Source organism: Ruditapes philippinarum, unplaced genomic scaffold, assembly GCF_026571515.1.
Source record: "Ruditapes philippinarum isolate M1 unplaced genomic scaffold, ASM2657151v2 ctg3048_1_1_1_1, whole genome shotgun sequence".
NCBI lineage: Eukaryota > Metazoa > Mollusca > Bivalvia > Venerida > Veneridae > Ruditapes > Ruditapes philippinarum.
Genome location: NW_026856963.1, coordinates 50,602 through 73,685, shown reverse-complemented (window position 1 = coordinate 73,685; position 23,084 = coordinate 50,602). Strand labels below are relative to the sequence as shown.

At 33.8% G+C, this 23,084-nt stretch overlaps 1 long non-coding RNA gene across 1 annotated transcript; it reads left to right on the top strand.

Annotated features, from left to right (window-relative positions):
• Window positions 1-6,509: 6,509 nt before the first annotated feature.
• LOC132748270 (uncharacterized) lies at window positions 6,510-14,698 on the top strand. Its single transcript, XR_009628231.1, has 6 exons — window positions 6,510-7,315; window positions 8,671-8,849; window positions 9,315-9,421; window positions 9,585-9,695; window positions 10,085-10,250; window positions 12,394-14,698. It is a non-coding gene; the product is annotated as an uncharacterized LOC132748270 (long non-coding RNA).
• The last annotated feature ends 8,386 nt before the right edge of the window (window positions 14,699-23,084 follow it).

Here is a 23,084-nt window from a genome sequence, read left to right as displayed (position 1 = left end):
GTTGCCACGACCATATAACTTATTTATAACCAGTACTGGTTTGATCCAGGATGCGAACTCAATATTGTTTCATAAAAGTCATACAATTTTACATCACCGGCACGTATTTTCTACAGGGACACGGGTTTGTAATTCCATTTTGTTTATTTCCGCCCATTATTTTCTCGTTTAGGGCACAAACATTTCTTTATTTTGGGACAATATGCTACTTTTCATGGAATGGCACTAACTTGTCACATTGAAGGTTCCATGATGACCGCCTTTTGAATACATTTGCGGATATTTCAAAAATTCCAAATTTTACCAGTTCATGTTTAATGTTGAATACTTCTTAAGCCGGTGCTAGGGGCGTGTACGATAATTTGCGCTTTCCAGAACCGTTCATGAACAGGCTCAATTAAACCGAACCTGCAACATTTTCAATTTTGCCGTGCTGGGCTTTCTGTTGCTTTCGTTAGGGATTCTGTCTTTCTACTGTATGTTATGTTTAAAAAAGTAATATGCCTCTTGCTTAAGAGAATGTTTATAAAACACTCAAGATCTCAACTATGTAGATTCTGAGTTTACGAAGTTATTAATTTGACAAATGGCAATTCCGGTCTTAATTATTCACATTTCGAAGTTTTGATATTCACCAAACAAGACAAAATAGGTTTCTTTCTTGTGTAAATGTTTTAATTTCGATGGTCCAAATGAAGTTTTGATAGACAAAAACATTCTGCTCAAGCATATTTTGGTTGTAAACTTGTACTTCAACCATTTCTGATTGCAAACTTATACGTCAATATTGTAAGAGACAGTGACTTATTCAAATAATTTACTTTTGCTTTGTTAGCTTAAGTATCAGTTTTAAACAAATTCTAGGTTTTGAGTATAAAGAGACCTAAGCTAGGACATTTATTTACAAATGAGATACAGAAATATTCAAGAAAATACTTTACACTTACCTGTCAGGATTCCTGACCGTTCCTCAACCATTAATGTTTTTGTTGATTTCAAGTATTTATAATAATTTTCTGTTAAATGAAGGTATTAATACCATATTATAGGACATTTTGAGATTGTAGGACTATATAGGACACTATAAGAAGGTTTATACTTTAAGAAATGATTAATTTACTTACTTTGTTTATCCTGGCATCAAAATGGCCGACAAGAGTTGTCTACCTTGATTCAAAACTTTAAATGCTTATATTTTCATAAACATATACAAATACTTACCATTTTACATGTAAGAACAAAGAATGTAATCTCTATTTACCTAAGACTTAAGTCAATTTCCAAATATTTAGCTGGTATTGCTGTATTTCATAATAATCTTGATGACCAGTATGACCTCTAAGTTTGTCAGGAGGGAAAATTCAAATTCCTGGCACTAGAATCTTTTTATATCAACAGTTCATTTTTCCTAAGCTTGAACTATTATTATTTTTGGTCCAGATTTTTAGTACATTGAGTTAAGCATGTAATTCAAGTGTTCATTGCATATTTTGTTATTTGTTTACCATGTAAATTTACATTTTTCTAAATTATTCCTGTCAAGATGGCCGCCATTTAAGAAATTCCTGTCTTTCCTGCCAGTCTGCCAGGACAATTGGGACATTATGATTGGTCAATTTTGACAGTCCTGGCAAGTTCAGAGTCTATATAAGTAGCCATGCCAGGCTGTCTTCACTTTTCATTTTGGCTCCAAATCCTGACAGTCGTGAAAACTAGTGACAACTTAATAAATTGGTAATTTTCTTATTTTATACAACTGTCTATTATTTGTTATGAATATCTGGTGCTCTTCAGAGTTGAATAAAAGAATGTTGGAACTTTGTTATCAATAAAAGTTATTATTTTCAACAGTTTTGACTTAGCTTACAATATTATTGCTGATAATTGCTGGACAGAGCTATCTTTTGATGAAATAATGATATAGTGATATTATTGCATTTACGGTATTAAGTGACATTTTAATCTAACATATACCGCTAATCGAGATATTTAGAAATTGTAGATTTTGATTCGAATTTGAAAAAAATGTTCATTTGAATGTTAGGAAAGGACATTTTATATCATTTAATTTCATTTTTATTTGAATATCAAAATTAAAGTTTGACAAGATTTAAGAGAAAATGTTACTTCTTACAAAAAATAGAAATAGAGAAAAAATAGTTCAAAATAAGTGCATTTGAATTAAACAATATATATCAAACATAAAAATTCAAGTGCTAAGAAATAATTGTTCAGAAAATGTAAAAGAAAACCTCACCTAAGGGTTATATATTTTGTATCAGTGCGAGATGAAGAGTTGTGGTTCATATTTTTAGACTGCTAAACAGCAGATGTCAAGTGGCGTGTGACAGCTATGAAAGGTTTCCAGTATTTAACTGCGGTATCGTTATATTTTTCTGGTCCTTCGGGATCATATATTCCAGCACTTTCAGTGTTGTAAATGGCAAATTTCAAAAATTTTGTTATAATTTTAGCTGACGAGGGATCACTGTTTTCAAGATTTTGATACATTTTTACATTTTATTGTTTTTGCCGGGTAGCATTACATACACTTTTTAATGACGCGACAACGTCCTTACGTTCAAATGTTCATGATGATGTTTTATTTTGATAGCGCTTATTCAACTGAAGTATTCTTATTGTATTATGGTTGTAAAACAGGAAAAATATAACATCAAAGATCAACAATGCAAGGAGAGTTGCAGAGAACACAACCCTCGACGAAATTAAGTCACACTGGACTATCGGAAAGGGCCCAGTAAGGAAGGAGCGGGCATACAAACTGGAACAGGGATCGGCCGTACCAATAGATGATAACAAAGTAAAGAAACGCTTAAAAATATCAAAGATCTATAAAACATCTTAAGTGCAAATAACACAGCTGTATAAAATTGTAATAATAATCTCATAAATATGATCTCCATTGAATCATTTTAGAGTTAAATATGCGCTAGTAATAAGAATAAGTTTGCAAACAGAAATGCATGAAGTCAGGCTTGCAACTTAAAATGCGCTTGGACAAGATATTTATGTGTATTAAACTTTTTTGGAATATGCAAATTAATACACTTATGCCAAAATGTAAAACCCCAACAAACAAACCAAACATTTACACAGTATTGACGGAAACATATTTTGTCTTCTTTGGTGGACTTCAAAACTTACAGATGTGAATAAATGAGCATAAACCACTCTGGGTTTTTGATTGTCAAATCTAAAAGTATGTTCATGGCCAGTCTTCAATAACTTCGTCAATTAAAAATCAAGGAAACTGATACCTAAAACTTGATGTGTCATAAACATAGCCTTAAGGAATGGGCATATTAATCTTTTTAAAAAAAAAACTTACTTGAACCCAGTTCACGTGCTGCCGATTCATATATGTATCTTCTATTTTCATCATATATAATGCTAAGTGTGTCTACTTGAGTATATAAAAATATTCAATCTTGTTGCAACATTATACATCATTAAAATGCCCAAATTTATAAAAAAATACTATGTTCTGTTCATGTCATATTGTTAAAATTTTTATAGTATGAAAACTTGTAAAGTAAAATAGTGGAACACCCCCGACCCATTTTATTTATGACGGGAATAATAAACTTTTTGTTTCAAAAAATAAAACAATAATTAATTTAAAAGTATTATCGTTCTCGTCTCTCAAATTCTCTAGTTTGTCTAGAAACAATATCATATGACATGAATTGGTTTGGTTTAAATTCACAGTGAAAATGTTAAATGGCAATTTCGGCTAGACTGGGAGTGGTGGGTGGAAAGAAAACTCAAAACTCCTTGAACCAGAAAAGTCCTGAGCGGGAACTTAATTAAAATCACCGGACTTCCGTAAGCTAGCTGGAGGACAAGTGACTGAATGTCAGTAAGGTGCCTTCATAATTTGCAAGTAATAAGAATGAAATGACAAAAGCAAATACCAACAACATGTCTAGCTTTTTTTTATTCAGACCTACCAATATGTGCTGGGTTAGCCATATGTTATTAAAATATGGTGTCTTCCCTCTGAAATACTGTTTTAGAAGCAATTTCTTGTCTATGATGTAAACAATTATCGTAAGTGGATATGTTCCTGACTTAAACATTTAGATAAATATACATGTGGATCATTTCTAAATCGTTATACATTTTAAAGGATCTGAAGCGTACGCACAAGCCTATCATCAACCCTGTGCTTATAACAAGATTCCGTTTTGCTACGGCCAACATGTCTTCTACGAATTGTTCATGTACATGTAGTTCATTTAGTATTTCAGGCCGGAACCTCGTCAAGGTTCCTAAGCTGAGCTTGTTAGGCCGTTTTGGAAGTGTTTCTTTTCTTGTAATTTACATCAACTTCTTTTGTAATTATTTCCAATGTTATTGAGAATGCTTATCTCTATATCCTTAATTAGTTATATAAACCATATCAGTTTCTATACATCTTAGATTTTACTTGTTTACTTTTCATTATAACTTCACTGGGTTTGGTAACAATTTGCATGAAACTTATTCTGACAGTTACATAGATTATTCAATCTTGTCTTAAATATTTCAGAATTCAATGATGTAGCTTCTACGACTTCAGGACTTTACGTATTCCAAGAATCCACAACTCTATGGCTTAAAGTTTTTTTTTCTTGTGTTATGTCTTGCCATTGGCTTGAATATTTTTATACTTGTGACCTCTGGTTGTGGTTCCTTCTTGTGTTTTGAATATTTCATTATCTTTTTCCTTATCAATGTTGTTAACTATTTTATAATTTTCAATCATGTATGATCTATTTGTTCTGTATTCTAAAGTTTGAATGCCTAATTGCAACAGTCTTTCGCTTTATTCTTTCCAGCTAATTCACTTAATACTCTAGTGGTTCTTCTTTGCACATTTTCAATGGATACTGCATCTTTTTTTAATTTAGGTGACCGAATTGCAGAACTGTACTCAAGATGAGGTCTTACAAGAGATTTGTAGAGTTGAAGAATCATTTTTTGTTTGTTTTTTAACTATTAGTCCTCCTAAATTTCTATTTGTCTTATTTACTTTACTGCTTATATGTATACTGAATGTCATTTTGCAGTCGAAGATCACGCCTAGGTCTTTTTTTTCTCATTTACTTGTTGAATTATGCAGATACTATTGCTCGAGTCTTACATAAAAATAATTACATGTTATGTTTTATGTGTAACTGATTGAGGTAATTCTATTCTTGATACATTCAAATCATTAAACATAATTTCGATGTAAATAGAAGAAATTATATAAGATTTTATCTACTAGTATTAAAACAGTATTTAATTTTCATGCACGATCTTTTCGAAAAAGATAACGTCGTTTATAAACAGTTTTGCTAATTTTCTCTTTGAAATGATGTTGGTGGACCTAACAGGTTATCTTTATCCCTATAGTATTTATAAAACAAATATGAATAACTTACATATTTTCTATTTCAAGATCTTTTGCTGTTACAAACATTGCAATATGATCCAAGATAGATCTGTTATACAGAACTCGAAGCAAATGGAAAAGCAAATTAAAAGTTAATAACCAGGTTGTCAAGTATGGATTCAAACTGACTTCAGGAATTGTTTACAGTCTCGGTTCATTGCAAGATTTAACATGTATGGCAATTTCTTTTCACTGATGGAAGGAAAGCTAGGCTACATAGCAAAACAAATGAATATATAATTAACGATCAGATGCAAATACGCGATGACTGTGGATGTTTCTCTGATAAAGGTGATTCCGGTTCAATGGTTTGGTTTTTGTTACAAACGAACGGAAACAACTGACGGTCCTGGGTATTCTTATTGGCCGTGTAGATGAAACGAAAACGACCTTCGTAACGCCAATCTTGAATATATTAAAGGAAATACAAATGCAAAGACCATATACATCGGCTGAACCTCGAAACACACAAATGGTTATAGAGGAACTAAAACGTACAGCATTCTTGCTTGCAGGCAAATGTGAAGCTTTAACAAGAGTATTAAAGTTAAAGTAGTTCCTCGTAGAAAAACTACTTTATTCCGTAGCATTAAAATAGAGAAAACAGAATCCCTAAAGAAAGTCCAACACCACAAAATTGATAATGTACACCCGTACCAAAAGGAAAGGTTTGCCGTAAACTCGCCGCAACTTTGCCGCAAATTCGCTGCAAACCTTTTAGTTGGCTGAAACACTGTGTCAAGAGTTTGCCAGATATCGCCACTAGTGGCAACTCTGTAGCAAACATTTGGCGACTTTGCGGCAAATTCACCAGAATATTAAGTTGTTCGCCAAAAGTTTGACAGAAACTTTCAGTGGAAAACTAATTTGCCAGAGATTGCGAGAATCTTTCTATCAAAAAAAATATTCACTGAAAGTTCACCAGAAACTTTTCTATAAAAACAAGTTTGCCAGATAATCGCCACAAACACATCAGTTCTGAAAGTTAATCCAACTTTGTTCAGTAAATAACTATTTTGCCAAGGAATTATATTATTATGCACATATAAAAAAAACGTCCTTCATGTACCTATACCTATATATAACCTACCTACCTACCTACCCAACCCTATTTTAATGGGTCGGGAAGTGGAAACAAACATATTTTTATTTTTTGCCTAAGAGTTATCAAATTGAAACATCATATGTATCATGGAGGGTATTGTAGTTCACAATAACAGTTAAAAAATTATAAGGTAGAAGACCCATAATGAAATCGGCAATCTTCGACAATTACCGCCATATCTCGCCATTTATCGTAACGAACTTCGTTTGTTTACGTATAAAGTCGGAATTCTAATAATAGCGGATATCCCCGGTCACGTGGTAGTATTCCCCAAGAAAATGACGTAATTTCCGTAGATATCTAACATGGCGTCTTACAGGCGTGATACGCTCGGTCGATTCAAAAAAAGTGTAAAAAGATGCAGAAAACCCAAGTATTGCGACTTAATTATAGAACATAACTATAGTGCAGGTAACCAGTATTACGGGTCAACCAAACCAGCTCTACAAAACATCAACTCTTCCTAAATCGGTTGATAATGAGGGTTGGAATCGTTGTCGTTGAGTTTGGCGTGTTACGCTGTTACGGTCAAACCTAAGATTTTGTAAAAAATGTAGACTTGGACCAGTAGGCTACCATTAACTTTTGACAACATGTTAGGTGAATTTAAACAGGGTGTGTCTGGATATTTGTATGTGAAATGTCGAAACACAGAATGCGGTCATGTGAATTGTGTTCCCTATGGAAAAACACATAGACTCTAGTAGTAGATTGAAGACCTGGGAAAGTTGGAATGCCATGTTTCGTTGTCAACACAAAATTAGGACCAGGTAAGTGATTAATGTATTGCATCATACTTTAGATTAAGTACTATATACTGATTATGAATTCATAGATGTAAGGTATCGTACCAAAATGAATATACATTTATCAGTGTTTATCTACTTGTCTTCCAATGATGTCAAACATGTAAAATTATGAGGGAAATTATGCGGACCAAATTTATGTTTCAGATTTATAAATAATTAATTTATTATACAGAATACATGTATCTTGTTTGTGTTGAGCTGTAAAACACTACCAGTGATTTTTTACCTCTGCATCCTGAGTCCAGAACTCATTAAATTTGCTGTGGATGCAAAGTTTCAAATAATGTGCATCTTTTGGATGCATACTTTTTCTGAGTAGAAAGTCCTGTCCGACAGGAATTTGGTAATAAATACCAAATTGTGTTCAATTTATGTCAATCATATTCTAGGTCTGCAAATCTTCTACAGATAAGAAATAATAATGTGCTTTACTATAGATAAGCATAAAAATATTAAGTAAAATGAAGTTTTGATTAATCTCAAACTAAATCAATGGAAATAAATTTATTAAATTTATTTGACAGTTATGAATAATTTCAGTATCAGAAGCATTGTAATTAATGTAGAATTCAAATTCATTTTTTCTTCATTCCATTGTTAATATACCTTTCATATCACTAAATCAATATTAAGCCTAACCTTGTAACTTGGATTTGTCGGATAAATTTTGGGACACATAGATTTATAGTCCAGCGAGTCCTAGGACCCACACTGATGAGTTTGTAAAAAAATCTCAGACTACTCCTTATTGTGAAGGAAGTGGCTAGCCGTACGTACGGGCCCGTACGGCTAGCCAAAAGTTCTAGCCGTACGTGACTCACGTACTCCATATAATTTTGAAAAGTGCCGTACCGCTAGCCAATACAGTGTGTCCTGGCTAGTCGTACATGACTCACGTACGGCTAGAACTTTTGGGTAGCCGTACGGGCCTGTACAGCTAGCCACTTCCTATTGTGAATTTTTTTATAAACTTCCCTCTGAACTGTTTTAATTTCCCCAAAGTCACTGAGAAACTTGAAAAACAAATGATAAAACGTTGCTAAATTAAATCTTGCAACAATGCAATTTTTATTAAGACATTACAGAATCCTACATGTACATTATATAAAAGACACAGTTTACACTAGGCTGCCAATACACACAGTCACAGTAATATTCAACATACAATGTACATGAGGCAGCTAAAAATAGCTATATAAATTTATGCAATGTGTTATTATCACGGTTATGTAAATTACAATCCATGTGAAGTTTTTTTTTGACAAAATATTTGTATACTTAAATGAAATAATTTGTTTCTTTTCATTTTCTTACAGCAATGATTGATAGTGTAGGTGGGCCGGTGAGGGGAGGGTCATCAATTTGTTGTCAACACTCAATATACCAACAATTGGAAATAAAAACATGAAAAGAAATGGAGAGACGCGTTGGAAATATCATTGAGACAGTGGCTTCTATGTCGACAGAATCTGCTGCGAAAGATCAAGGAAATGGAGTAAGACACATTTACAATGATATTTTCGAAATAACATGTAATTGAATTGGAAGAATTTGAAAAAGTATTTTGTAATTATTATGCCTATGCATCTTATCATGGTATAATCCTATATTGCTGGTATACTCGTGGTTTAGGGAACCAAAGAATATTATACAATCCATATATATATGAGAAAAGAATTTTTAAACAATGGCTTTGTTGTTTTTGCATGTTACTCTATATTCATGTACATATTTTTTTTTTCAAAATAACATGAATGTGTAATTGTATTTTAAAAAAAAGTATTTATTTCTACATGACAAACTGGGTCCGCCTGGGCTCCTTGCCATTGGTACTTGTTGCTGGGTCATATGGGGGTTGCGTTCATTGAACGTCTCCTTTCCTTGTTGATCTTGTTTATCATATTTTACCTTCATTGGTTTAAGACTAAAATTCTTATTAAATACATGCATTCTTTTTAAGGGATGTGCATCATGAAGAATCAATGGTATCAGAACACAACATCATGGAAGGTCTTATTGACAAGATCTTGGAGGATGTACTTTGCCAGATGCCTCGCCAGCACTAAAGTGAGTACTGGTAGTTTGTTTTCTGTATTTTGTTTATTTACGAAAGTAAAGGACTATGCAAAACTGACTGGTGTTGTTGAACTGTTTGTGTTATCTCAGTTGCTTCAATATATGAATATCTCTCCATATACTGTTTGTACATATGTATTTTTTTTTATTCAAGGTCTATTCTTCAGTCAGATGCTACAGTTACAAATGACAGTGAATGGTCAGATTTATACAATTGTGATGAACAATCCTCAACAATACATCAAACAAAAATGCCTATTAAACTGTAAGTTGAAATCTATGAGTTTTTTTTTATATATATATATTTATAATCATGGTGTAGCAATTAAATGATAATACTGTGATAATTTTGTAATGCTATTTGGGGTCGTCTTCAATAGAAACAATTTGATGTATCTTCATGTGATGAATAATCGATATGCAGTCCGAATTATTTCATAAAAGTCGACAGATTACTAAAATTGGTCAGGAAAAAGTCGTGCAATCAGCATTAATAATTAACAAAACTAATTCTAGTATGAACATTGTGTTACATTAATTATAAATAAGTTATTGTCAATTCATTGGTGTAGTTTCTCAATATTTGTCAATATTACGTTTAAAGATGAATTTTAAATTACAGAAAATATTTTTGAAATATTTTTACAATTACAGTTCTCACAGACAGTCAAAGGTTGAAAACAAATCAGAAGTGGTCCACATCTTGAAAAACCTCACAGCAGATTAAGACTTTCCCCGAAATTTCCCTGTAAAACCCGCAGTGGTATGTCCAGTGCAGTAGATACTGCCTGGCACAAAAGAGGATTTGACAGTTTAACATGTAAGTAAAGTATTATATAAGATTATTTTTATGCTCCCACAATGTGGGAGCATATAGCGTTGCACTTGTCAGTTTGTCCCAAAATCTTGTGAACACAACTCCTCTTAAACCGGATGGCAGATTTTGCTTAAACTTACAGGGATGAACAACCTTAATGTGTAGATGGTAGTTAAGGAAGGAATTTTCGCTGCGACCAAATTTAACAGAATTATGGCCCTTTGTTGATTTTTTCACTATATGCTATGTAGAAATTTTGTGAAAGCAACTCCTCTTAAACCGGATGGCAGATTTTGCTTAAACTTCCAGAGATGAACAACCTTAATGTGTAGATGGTAGTAAAGGAAGGAATATTTGCTGCAACCAAATTTAACATAATTATGGCCCTTTATTGATTTTTTCACTATATACTATGTAGAAATTTTGTGAACGCAACTCCTCTTTAATCGGATGGCAGATTTTGCTTAAACTTCCAGGGATTAACAAACTTAATGTGTAGATGGTAATAAAGGAAGGATTTTTTGCTGCAACCAAATTTAACAGAATTATGGCCCTTTGTTGATTTTTAGTTTGCAACTTGTGGCACATGTAGTCCAAAAACTATTTGACCTAGAGTCGTAAGATTGACAGAACAGTGGCGTGTGGGGGCATCCGTGTCCTATTGACACATTTCTAATTTTTCTCAGTTATCATGTCAGTAATGATTTAGAATTTGTCAGAAAAGTATCTGTGTATATTTTAACCACTGTTATTGATGTATAATTGAAAAAGTGAGTTTTGCATACAAGTAAGACTGGTTAGTCAACATTGTTCTTTCAAACAGTGGCATTTAGAAGAAAAATCCTAATGGTTATTTGAATGACCCTGGTTTTAACTTTGAGCTCTGACCTGGCTGTCATGTTCACAGCATGCATCATTTTTGTGTCGCCTCTACGGAGTAGTGGCGACATATAGGGATCATTTCTCCGACGTCCGTCCGTATTAAGTCCGTCCCCAGACTACTCCTCATAAACTACTGGTGCAATTTTATCCAAACTTAACAGAAATGATCAGTATCAAGTCTAGTTGTGCATTTTGTCAGCATTTTCCGGTTCAATGATTTTTGTCAGAGTTATGGCCCTTTAATAATTTTTATTTTTAAAGTTTGTCTGGACTATTTCTCTTATACCACTAAAGCAATTTTAATGAAACTTTACAGGATTGATCTGTAGCTTAAGACCTTGTGCATATTGCACGGGTTTTCCGGTTGAAGGATTTTTGGCCGAGTTATGGCCCTTTGATAAAAAGGTGTTTTTTTTCTGTGTGTTGCCAGATACACAAAAGTTTGTCCAGACTACTCCTCATAAACTACTGGTGCAATTTCATCCAAACTTTACAGGAATGATCAGTACCAAGTCTAGTTGTGCATATTGTCAGCATTTTCCGGTTCAATGATTTTTGTCAGAGGTATGGCCTTTTTTTAAGTTTGTCCAGACTACATCTCTTATACCACAAATGCAATTTCAATGAAACTTTACAGAATTGATCTGTTGCTCAAATCCTTGCACATATTGCACAGGTTTTCCGGTTGAATGATATTTTGGCAAGTTTGATGAAAAGGTGTTGCCAGATACACAAAAGCTTGTCCGGACTACTCCTCAAAAACTACTGGTGCAATTTCATCCAAACTTTAAAGGAATGATCAGTACCAAGTCTAGTTGTGCACTGTCTGTCTGTCTGTCCGTCTGTCACAAAACTTGTCCCAACATGAAATTGGCCATCATGAGGCGACACATGTGATCACTGATCGCTCTTGTTTGTTATTTTGGTGTGTTTTTAACATAATACCTTGATTTCTTAACTAAGTTAGATAAACTTATAATATATGAGCCACTTGTCATTTGTAAATAAATCTAGGTTTTGCAATGCAAATACATGTTCATCCCAACAGATTAAAATCAAGCCAGCACCAGTGTATTGACCAATAAATAATAATTGCCTTTGGTGTTTATTTTCTTCATTTGTAGGTAGGCTTTACTAATAGATTACTGCCACTTTATTTCAAGGTGGGGTTTTGGGGTATCATTCACCTTCAGTGATAGTTCTAGTTTTATTCAGTATAAACATGGTTACATGTAAATGAAAAATAAACCTTGTTTTGTTTCAGTGTACTGCATCAATAAACTAAATATGGAGAGTAGCTTAGTCACCAAAGCAGTCAACACCAAAATACACACAATGGCCAGGGCACTGAAACTTGGAAGAGTGAAAGAGTAAAGTAGTGCGTTTTTAGCTTACAAAGTGACATTGCGAGCTTTTGTCTATCTTTCGTCCGTAAACTTGATCTTTAAACAGCATCTCATAAATTGCCGAGCCAATTTCATGCAAACTTACAATATTGTCTAGTCAGTTTTTGTTTTGCTTGCAATCGTTATATGACATGACTAAAGACATTTAGTTTTATTCTTAAGTTATTATGTTTATGTTTGTATAAGACCCAAATATATTGTTAAGATTCATTTTTACACATTTGAAAGCCATTATTGTTCTAGTCAGTTTTTGTTTTGCTTGCAATCGTTATATGACATGACTAAAGACATTTAGTTTTAATCTTTAATAATTATGTCTATATTTGTATAAGACCCAAAAATATTGTTAAGATTCATTTTTATATGCCCGAAAGGGCATATTATGTTATACCCCCTGGCGTCTGTCCGTCCGTTAGCAATTTGGTTTCCGGAGCATAACTTAAGTTCCATTTGGCCCACAATGTTCAAACTTCATAGGGTGATTGCCCATATTGGATAGAAGACCCCTATTGATTTTGGGGTCACAAGGTCAAAGGTCAAGGTCACTATTACCTTGATACTGAAAACAGTTTCCGGAGCATAACTTAAGTTCCATTCGACCCACAATGTTCAAACTTCATAGGATGATTGTCCATATTAGGTAGAAGACCCCTATTGATTTTGGGGTCAAAAGGTCAAAGGTCAAGGTCACTATGACCTTAAAACTGAAAACAGTTTCCGGAGCCTAACTTAAGTTCCATTCAACCCACAATGTTCAAACTTCATAGGATGATTGTCCATATTGGGTAAAAGACCCCTATTGATTTTTGGGTCACTAGGTCAAAGGTCAAAGTCACTATTACCTTGATACTGAAAACAGTTTCCGGAGCATAACTTAAGTTCCATTTGGCCCACAATGTTCAAACTTTATAGGATGATTGTCCATATTAGATAGAAGACCCCTATTGATTTTGGGGTCACAAGGTCAAAGGTCAAGGTCACTATTACCTTGATACTGAAAACAGTTTCCAGAGCATAACTTAAGTTCCATTTGGCCCACAGTGTTCAAACTTCATAGGATGATTGTCCATATTGGGTAGAAGACCCCTATTGATTTTGGGGTCAAAAGGTCAAGGGTCATGGTCACTATATCCTTAAAACTGAAAACAGTTTCTGGAGCATAACTTAAATTCCATTTGGCCCACAATATTCAAACTTCATAGGATGATTGTCCATATTAGGCAAAAGACCCCTATTGATTTTGGGGTCACTAGGTCAAAGGTCAAGGTCACAATTACCTTAAAACCAAAAACAGTTTCCGGAGCATAACTTAAGTTCCATTTGGCCCACAATATTCAAACTTCATAGGATGATTATCCATATTGGATAGAAGACCCTTATTGATTTTGGGGTCACAAGGTCAAAGTCACTTTTACCTTAATACTGAAAACAGTTTCTAGAGCATAATTAAAGTTCCAATTGGCCCACAATATTCAAACTTCTTAGGATGATTGTCCTAATATAAGGTAGAAGACCCCTATTGATTTTGGGGTCACAAGGTCAAAGGTCAAGGTCATTATTAATAACTTAAGTAGAAATCAACCTACAGCTGTAAAATTTTATAGGATGAACAGCGAATTCCATGTCTTACAAATGCTTCAGCCTTACTAAAAAAAACAGTTTCGGGCATATAATGCTCCGCCTAGCGGTGCTCTTGTTACAATTTTGAAAGCCATTATTGCTCTAGTCTGTTTTTGTTTTGCTTGCAATCGTTATATGACATGACTAAAGACATTTAGTTTAAATCTTTAGTTATTATGTCTATGAGGGGCGTCCGTGGCCGAGTGATTAAGGTCATTGACTTCAAACCACTTGCCCCTCACCACTGTGGGTTGGAATACCGACAGGGACTTTGGATTCTTTCGTGTGAGGAAGCTATCCAGCTAGCTTAACTGAACGTCGGTGGTTCTACTCAGATACCCGTTCGTGCCTGAAATAATGCAAGGAAGGGCACCTGAACGTCACGATATGACCTATACTGTGTCGATGTGACGTAAAAACCCAAAACAAACAAACAAAAAATTATTTCTATGAAATTAGTTGTTTGTATAAGACCCAAATATATTGCTGTGATTAATTTTAACAATTTTGAAAGCCCTAATTGTTCGTGTCAGATATTGTTTTGCTCACAATCATAATGTTATATGACATGAGTTTAAATCTGAAGGTATTATGTCCATGAAATATGTTGTTTGTATAAGACCAAAATATATTTTTTGAGATTCATTTTTACAATTTTTGAAAGCCATTATTGGTCTAGTTTGTTTTTGCATAACACATAACGCTATTGTTAGTATTTATTGTTATTAATAGTGATTGTCTAAGTGGATGTCGAAGTATGTATGTTATTCCATGCCAGTTCATGTTTGAATGAAACTTTTGTCCAGATAGAAGATTTCAAACTGTAACTTTTCTGATTTTTTAGCTTTTACAACAATATTATATTTCCCATTTTTGGTGCTAAGAAATACTGCAACATGTGCTGAATAATAGCTATTGTCAAACATTGTTTTTATGCTCCCCGAAAAATTTCAGGGGAGCATATAGTCATCGGGTTGTCCGTCCGTCTGTCTGTATGTACATACGAACCCGAATTCGTGTCCAGCCCATAACTTTGTTATTTCAAGTTGGATTTTAAAACTATTTCACAGAAATGATCACCATATTGAGACGACGTGTCACCCGCAACATTTGGGTCGCTACCTTGAAGGTCAAGGTCACACCATGACCTTGAACAAAAATCATGTCCGGCCCATAACTTCGTTATTTGAAGTCGGATTTCAAAGCTATTTAAAAGTAATGATCACCATATTGAGACGATGTGTCGTGCGCAACATTTGGGTCGTTACCTTGAAGGTCAAGGTCACAGCATGACCTTGAACAAAAATTGTGTCCGGCCCATATCTTGGTTATTTGATGTAGGATTTTACAACTATTTCACAGAAATGATCACCATATTGAGACGATGTGTCGCACACACCATTTGGGTCAATACTTTGAAGGTCAAGGTCGCAACATGACATTGAAGCAAAATGGTGTCCAGCCCATAAATTCGTTATTTGAAGTCGGATTTTACAACTATTTCACCGAAATGATCACCATATTGAGATGATATGTCACACGCAAGATTTGGGTCATTACCTTGAAGGTCAAGGTCACAGCATGACCTTGAAGCAAAAATGTGTCTGGCCCATAGCGTCGTTATTTGAAGTGGGATTTTACAACTATTTTGGAATTATCAGACTTTGAACTTTGTCTGGGACATAACCCTGAAACTTATATACTATATATACTTTTCTGTGTCCAAATCCTAGTCGGGGAGGATCACCCCGGTTCAATAGGCTCTTGTTTTAATTGATTATTAAGTAATATGAACAATTCATGATAGCATCATAACTAAAGAGTGGAAATTTATGAAAGTCAAATATGTATAGAATCAGTTGCTAATAAAATGTGTGTAAAATTTATCTCTTTTTAGCTCACCTGTCACAAAGTGACAGGGTGAGCTTTTGTGATCGCTTTTCGTCCGGCGTCCGTCGTCCGTCCGTAAACTTTTACTTTAAATGACATCTCCTCATAAACCACTAAGCCAATTTCATCCAAACTAAAAAGGAATGTTCCTTTGGTGGTCACCTTTAAAAATTGTTCAAAGAATTTAATTCCATGTAGAACTCTGGTTGCCATGGCGACCGAAAGAAAAAAACTTTAAATATCTTCTTTTCAAAAACCATAAGAGGTAGAGATTAGATATTTGGCATGAAACATCTTCCAGTGAGTGTCTACCAAGTTTGTTCAAATAAAAGCCCTGGGGTCAAAATTGGCTCCGCCCCGGGGGGTCATTGATTTTCCCTATATGCATATAGTAAAAACTTAAAAAATCTTCTTTTAAAGATCCAAAAGAGTTAGAGCTAAGATATTTAGCATGAAACATGTTCTAATAAGTGTCTACAAAGTTTGTTCAAATAAAAGCCCTGGGGTCAAAATTGGCCCCGCCCCGGGGGTCATTGATTTTCCCTATATGCATATAGTAAAAACTTAAAAAATCTTCTTTTAAAGAAATCAAAGAGCTTTGGCTAAGATATTTAGCATCAAACATGTTCTAATAGGTGTCTACCAAGTTTGTTCAAATAAAAGCCCTGGGGTCAAAATTGGCACCGCCCCGGGGTCATTGATTTTCCTTATATGTGTATAGCAAAAAACTTAAAAAATCTTCTTTGAAAAAACCAAAATAGCTAGAGTTAAGATATTAAGCATGAAACATCTTTTAGTGAGTGTCTACAAAGTTTGTTCAAATAAAAAGACCTGGGGTCAAAATTGGCCCCGCCCCGGGGTCATTGATTTTCTTTATATGTGTGTATAGCAAAAACTTAAAATCTTCTTTGAAAACATCTTCTTATGGTGTCTACCAAGATTGTGCAATATAAAAGCCCTTAGGTTAAATTGGCCCTGCAACGTTGGGGGGGGGGGTGGGGCTATATACAGGTGAGCGACCTCAGGGCCATCATGGCCCTCTTGTTTTAACTCAGGAATTAATTTCTTTATTTTACAAATTTATCAAATTTCATTTTATTCTACTGATATGTTTGTAATATTTCTTTTATTTTCTATTGAAAAAATGTGTTAAACCAATATGTATTTGTTTTCTTATAATTCAGCTAGTTTTAATTATTCCAATGTTTGAAAAAATTGTTCGCCAGAACTTTACCAAAATGTTCGCCAAAATATCGCCATAACATATTTTCTGAAACTGGCAAATATGCAAATGAAGTTTGCCGCAGTGTTACCAAAAGCTTCTGGCGAACCTCCGCAAACTTACTATGCAAATGAAGTTTGCTGCAAATTTGCCGCAAACTTTTGGCGAACATCTGCAAACTTTTACCATGCAAATGAGGTTTGCAGTAAATTCGCCGCAAACAGAAGCTACCGCCCCCTATAGTTAGCGGAAAATTTGCCGCTAACCTCATTAGTTGCGGCAAATTTGCCGGAAACCTCATTTGCATGGTAAATAATTGCTGAAAGCAGTTTACTGCAAACTCACCGCAATGTTTGCGGCAAACTTGCCGCAATGTTCACCAGAGAGCCTTTTTTTGGTAAGGGGTTGTAGACTCGGTTTGATTGAGCCTGTTCATGGACGGTACTGGAAAGTGCAAGTTACCGTCAACGCCCCCTAGCACCGGCTTAAGCAGAATTCAACATTTAACACGAAAATGGTGAAATTTTGAATTTAGAAACATCCGCAGATGTGTTCATACGGCGGTTATCATGGAACCTTCAATGTGACACAGTAGTGCCATTCCATTGAAAGCGAGGTATGGTCCCCAAGTAAAAGAATGTTTTTGCCCTAAACGAGAAAAAGATGGGCGGAACTAAATAAAATGGAATTTTGAAAGGGGATCTGAGGTTAGGACACACTTGTCAATAATTTTCAGACAGTTATGTATTTCTTATACGAATTTAAATGTAGTTGTGTTGTTGCACCCGTTTAATGTTTTGAATCAATGTGATTTGGAAAAAAAACAGATATATGTCACCTTGAATTGAGATTGAAATGCTTCTGAAGTTTTGTTTTTCTGAAGTTTTTGTAATTTTGTTCATTAAATATTTTCACAAAAGAATTACTCTTTTCTAGTTAAGATATATTTAATTGAGAGAAGAATTCCCATTATTGATACATTCCAATCATAAAACATATTTTTTTAAAAATCTTATTACAATATGTAAACATGTCAGCTTGCATAAGAACATTACAAAGTGAAACCTCTCCAAAGTGACCTCTTAAGAGCGAGGACCCTTTTCAATTAAAAGCAAAATGTGTCAAAGCAAGACTTCAAAACACTTGAACCGCTCTGGAGCCATATCTCTCACAATCTCTGTTTCTTCATTCTATATCAGTCATTTAATGAACACTTGCATAGAGTAAGCAAAAAGATGAATTTACAACACAAAAAGTGACTGGGATTTGTTTCCGCCTGAAACATGATAGAGTGTTTATTGATGTCGTAAAGACGATGTTACTTTATACTCTCCATTGTTAGTCATAGCATTTTGTCAGTGATATGTTTTTATTTAATATAATATGTGCCATAAAATGTGACAAGAAACATTCGAGAAATATTGAAAAATTGCAAGCACAAATTGAATATCCTTTGCTTATATTATATGTTACTGTTTAAATTTAATACATTTCCTGTGAGTTAAGGTTACTTGAGCACAATTTTCTCATGGTGAACTATGGTGATGATGTTAAAAGATATGTTCATCAAGAGATTACGTTTCTTGAAAATTGTAACAAAATCCTTTTGTACAGAGCTCTGGTTTCAATGGCAACTAAAAATACACCTATTTTTTTTTTCAAAAACGCAAAGACTAGGGCTAAGACACTTGATATAAAATATTGTCTAGTAAACCTCTAACACGTTTGTTCAAATGACATTCGTTTGGACACAACTGGATCATGCCGAGGGTCATTGGTTTTCCTCTGTTGTATATAGTAAATACTTGGAAGAAACACTATCACCATAACATTGAAAGGACTTTAGCTTAGATGTCTGGCATAAACTTGAAACTTGAAAACTTGATTTAACGCCTATTTCTACATATAGAATACATATTCAATGGCGTTGTACAGCTATATACCTTATATGTGCTACTCCCAGTGCTACCATACACAATACTCCCAGCAGGGCGACGGTCACAGTGATTGGGTCAATCCCCACCAACATGTAACAATCTACACCCCTGCACCCCTGCACATGATAACACATGGGCTAGACTTTATTATATTATTGTACAATGAAAATAATAAAAACTGATAGAAATATACAAACATGCACAAAACACTTAGGAACAGACAATGCCTTCAGCGTCACTTAAAAAAGTGCAAAAAAGTCCTTGAAGTAAAATGATTTCAGTTGTCTTTTGAAAATTTCAACAGATTCACATTTTCTCATATTAATAGGTAGTTCATTCCACAATTTTGGTCCTATCATGCTAAAAGCTCTGTCAGAAAAAGTCCTCTTCTTATTAAAAGGAACAACATAACAACCAACAGAATTTTCAGATGATCTTAAGGTTCGTTTTGACACTTGATAAGACAAAAGCTCTATTAAATATGATGGTGCGTTTCCTACCGAACAGTTATACATGTATGTCAGTATCTTGAAACTGATTCGTGCTTTAATCGGAAGCCAGTGCAGATCGAATAATGCCTGTTTAGAACTATCATACTTGGAACGACCTAACACCAGTATGGCACACATATTTTGAATACGTTGAAGTTTGGCTAATTCATTTTGAGATATGCCGTATAGAATGATGTTGCAATAATCTAAATGGGATATTACTAAAGATAAAACAAGTGTTTCAGCGGCTCCCTTTGTCAGATACTTTCGAATGCTCTTGATCTTGAAATAGTTTAACATAGCAGTTCTACACTTTCTTTTAATGTGATCTTTGAAATTTAGAGACTCATCCAAAAAAGCACCAAGATACCGTATACAATGTTGTGATTCAAAAACATTACCACATAATTATATTGATTTCTTTGGTGTTACACTTATTCAGCTGTGGACGACTTCCGAAAAGAATAAACTCTGTCTTTGAATTGTTCATTTTTAACTTGTTGCTGTTCATCCAATCATTTATATGCACTGCACAGTCCTGGAGGTCCTGAATTGCGCTTGCTTCTGCGGTAGGTGATAGTTTAAAACGTTTATTTGCAACGTGGTCGTCGGCAAATCCGTGCACGGAAATGGAGGGAGGTACAATGTCAAAGATAGTTCCTGCGTACGTCAAGTAGAGCCAAGGGCCCAAACAGCTTCCTTGGGGGACACTACAGTCAAGTTCCCGTTCTGATGACACATTCGAGTTAACACTCACTCGACAGCTACGCGGCCTCAAATATGAATCTATCCATTCCAGCGCAGATCCAAAGACATAAAACACTGTAAAGTGGAATTCTACAAAGTTTGTTCAAATTATATCTAGAATTGGCCATTGGAATCATCGGTTTCCTTAAATATGTGTAGTGAAAAATGACACATTTAGTGTCAAAGGCTGAACACCGTTTATAGCCCAATTTTCTAAAAATATGTATATTTTGATTAGTTTCATCTAGAATTGATTATTCCCCCCCCCCCAAAAAAAAAAAAATCAAACTTATACACTGTAAGATATTTGCATCTGAACACTGGACTACAAATGACAGAGTGACAGTTTATAAATCCAGAAATCACCTTAAGTAAAAGCTACACATATTGTCTGCCTACAGTGCAAAACGAGTTATGAATTTATTTATTTAGTTTTAGCAGAAATGTATGAAAAGTGATCCTTTTGTCTTGTTAGTAGCATTAGGATATTTTGCTTTCCTAATGTTAAATATGCGAGTTGACAGGATGAATGCAACCCAACCGACAATGCATATATGTATAGATATTTTCTTTAGTACGTATTAGTACGTATTATAGACATATCTGTTCATGAATTTTGTTTTGGGAAAAAAAAACAATGTAGAATTTACTTCTTTCATAAATCAATGTTATAGACATGCACAATTTTTCTCGTGATATTTCAATCATAGTTCATATCCAATGAATCATATCATAATACATTGGACGAACATTACTTTTATCTTTATTTATGGTACTTTTTTAATAAACATGTCACTTTAAGACCGTGATAGGGAGAGTGGTCACATTATCAACTTATAACTATAAAAATGCTTTGATTAATATGTTATGTCTGTTATGTTTTGTTTGATTTCTTACAATTAATCTATACTATATTATTATGTATTATTAAGTTATGACTTTAGAGAATTTATTTTTCTCTAACTAAGACTTAAGAAATTTGTTTGTACAGACACAGATTTGTTTTTAGTACACGTAATATTTTCTAATTTAAAAATGTTTGATCGTTGATAATATACTTTTTTCAAAAATCGTTTTCTTTCTTCGTTAAATTGACAACATTCAAGTAAATAATGAAATTCGTCACCAATTTTATTTTGACAATTAGGACAAAATCTTTAGTTAATTGGAGTACTGGACCAATTACCCGTTTATATTGGAAATCGATGATTTCTTGTTCAAAATTTAATAAAATAGTACAGTAATGAACTATCTAAATTAACCAAGTACGATTCAAATCCAAATGTTCTTTTAATTACTCTATAAAACATACTGTTACTCGAATTTTCAATTTTAGAATATCACTCATTTAAAAAAAGATATTTCAACTTTTGTTTAACAGAAAGTTTGAGCCACTCAGAGTTTGTAAATGTGTTGTCGAACCACACTTGTAAGATATTATAACTGAACAACAGGAAAATGCTTAATAATGGGTCGGGTTTTACATTTTTTGTTGATGCTTTGCTTAAATATTACATACTAGATAAACCGCCTCCGTGGTCGAGAGGCTAGAGTCTATGACTTCTAATCCAGTTACCTCTCTGACGTGGGTTCGATCCCCGGGATATGATTTGGTAGTTTAGCACGAAGGATGGTAGTCAAGTACTGGTGTAACTCTCCATGAACGATGGTTAGGAAACTACCCGCCTATATGACTGAAATACTGTTGGGAAAAGGCGTAAAAAATGAAACAAACAAACAAAACATACCAGATAAAAAGAAGTTTAAGCGTGCGATAAGACTTGTTTTTGTTCTACTATTTACTCGAAAATGCTATTGGGAATATTTCATTTCACATCAATATGTTTTACACCATTATACTTTAAAAATCTGGAAACAAAGTGAAAAAGAGTTATAATAAAAATGGTTCCTTTGTTGTGTTGAAATGTTTAGTTTTTCTACTCATAAAGAAAAAGAAAAATAACTTTATTCTTTCAGAAATCTCACAATACACAAATGACAAAGCATTTATAGCTCAAAGTCACATTTTTGATATAAATACTAATGCATTAACATTTAGCATTAGTCAACAATATATTTGTCAATAAAGTAAACAAAGTATATGCAAAATAGTAAGATGCAAAAAAAAAACAGGATACACTACTCTTACAAGCTTTGAATGCATTCTATTATTTTGTAACTACTTCCCTTGCATTACAAAAGAATGTCAGTAAAAACATACGTACATAAGAAGAAAAAAACTATGTTTTTGAGACTCTCTGAGACATACCGATTTTAAACTTCACCTTAAAGTCAAAAGTGTTCAAAATGTAGCAGAATGAAAGTCATTTTATATTATTTAAAATGTATATTAATTTCTTCTTTTTTGGGGGGTGGGTGGGTGGCGGCGTTGGATGGGTGGTGAATGGCTTTTGGGACTGCGCCTTTTTAATATGATGTTTTACTTTTGGTTTAGAGATACATATTGTAATAAGTAGCAGACGACAGAAAACAGTATATTTGTGGTGCTAGAAGGAAGCTAAATTTAGTAAAAAAATAAAACATTATGAATAAACGAATAATAATAAAAAGAGATAAGTAAAATAAGTTTATGTTCATAACAACGGACAAGACTGCTTATATATTGCGATTATTTACATGTT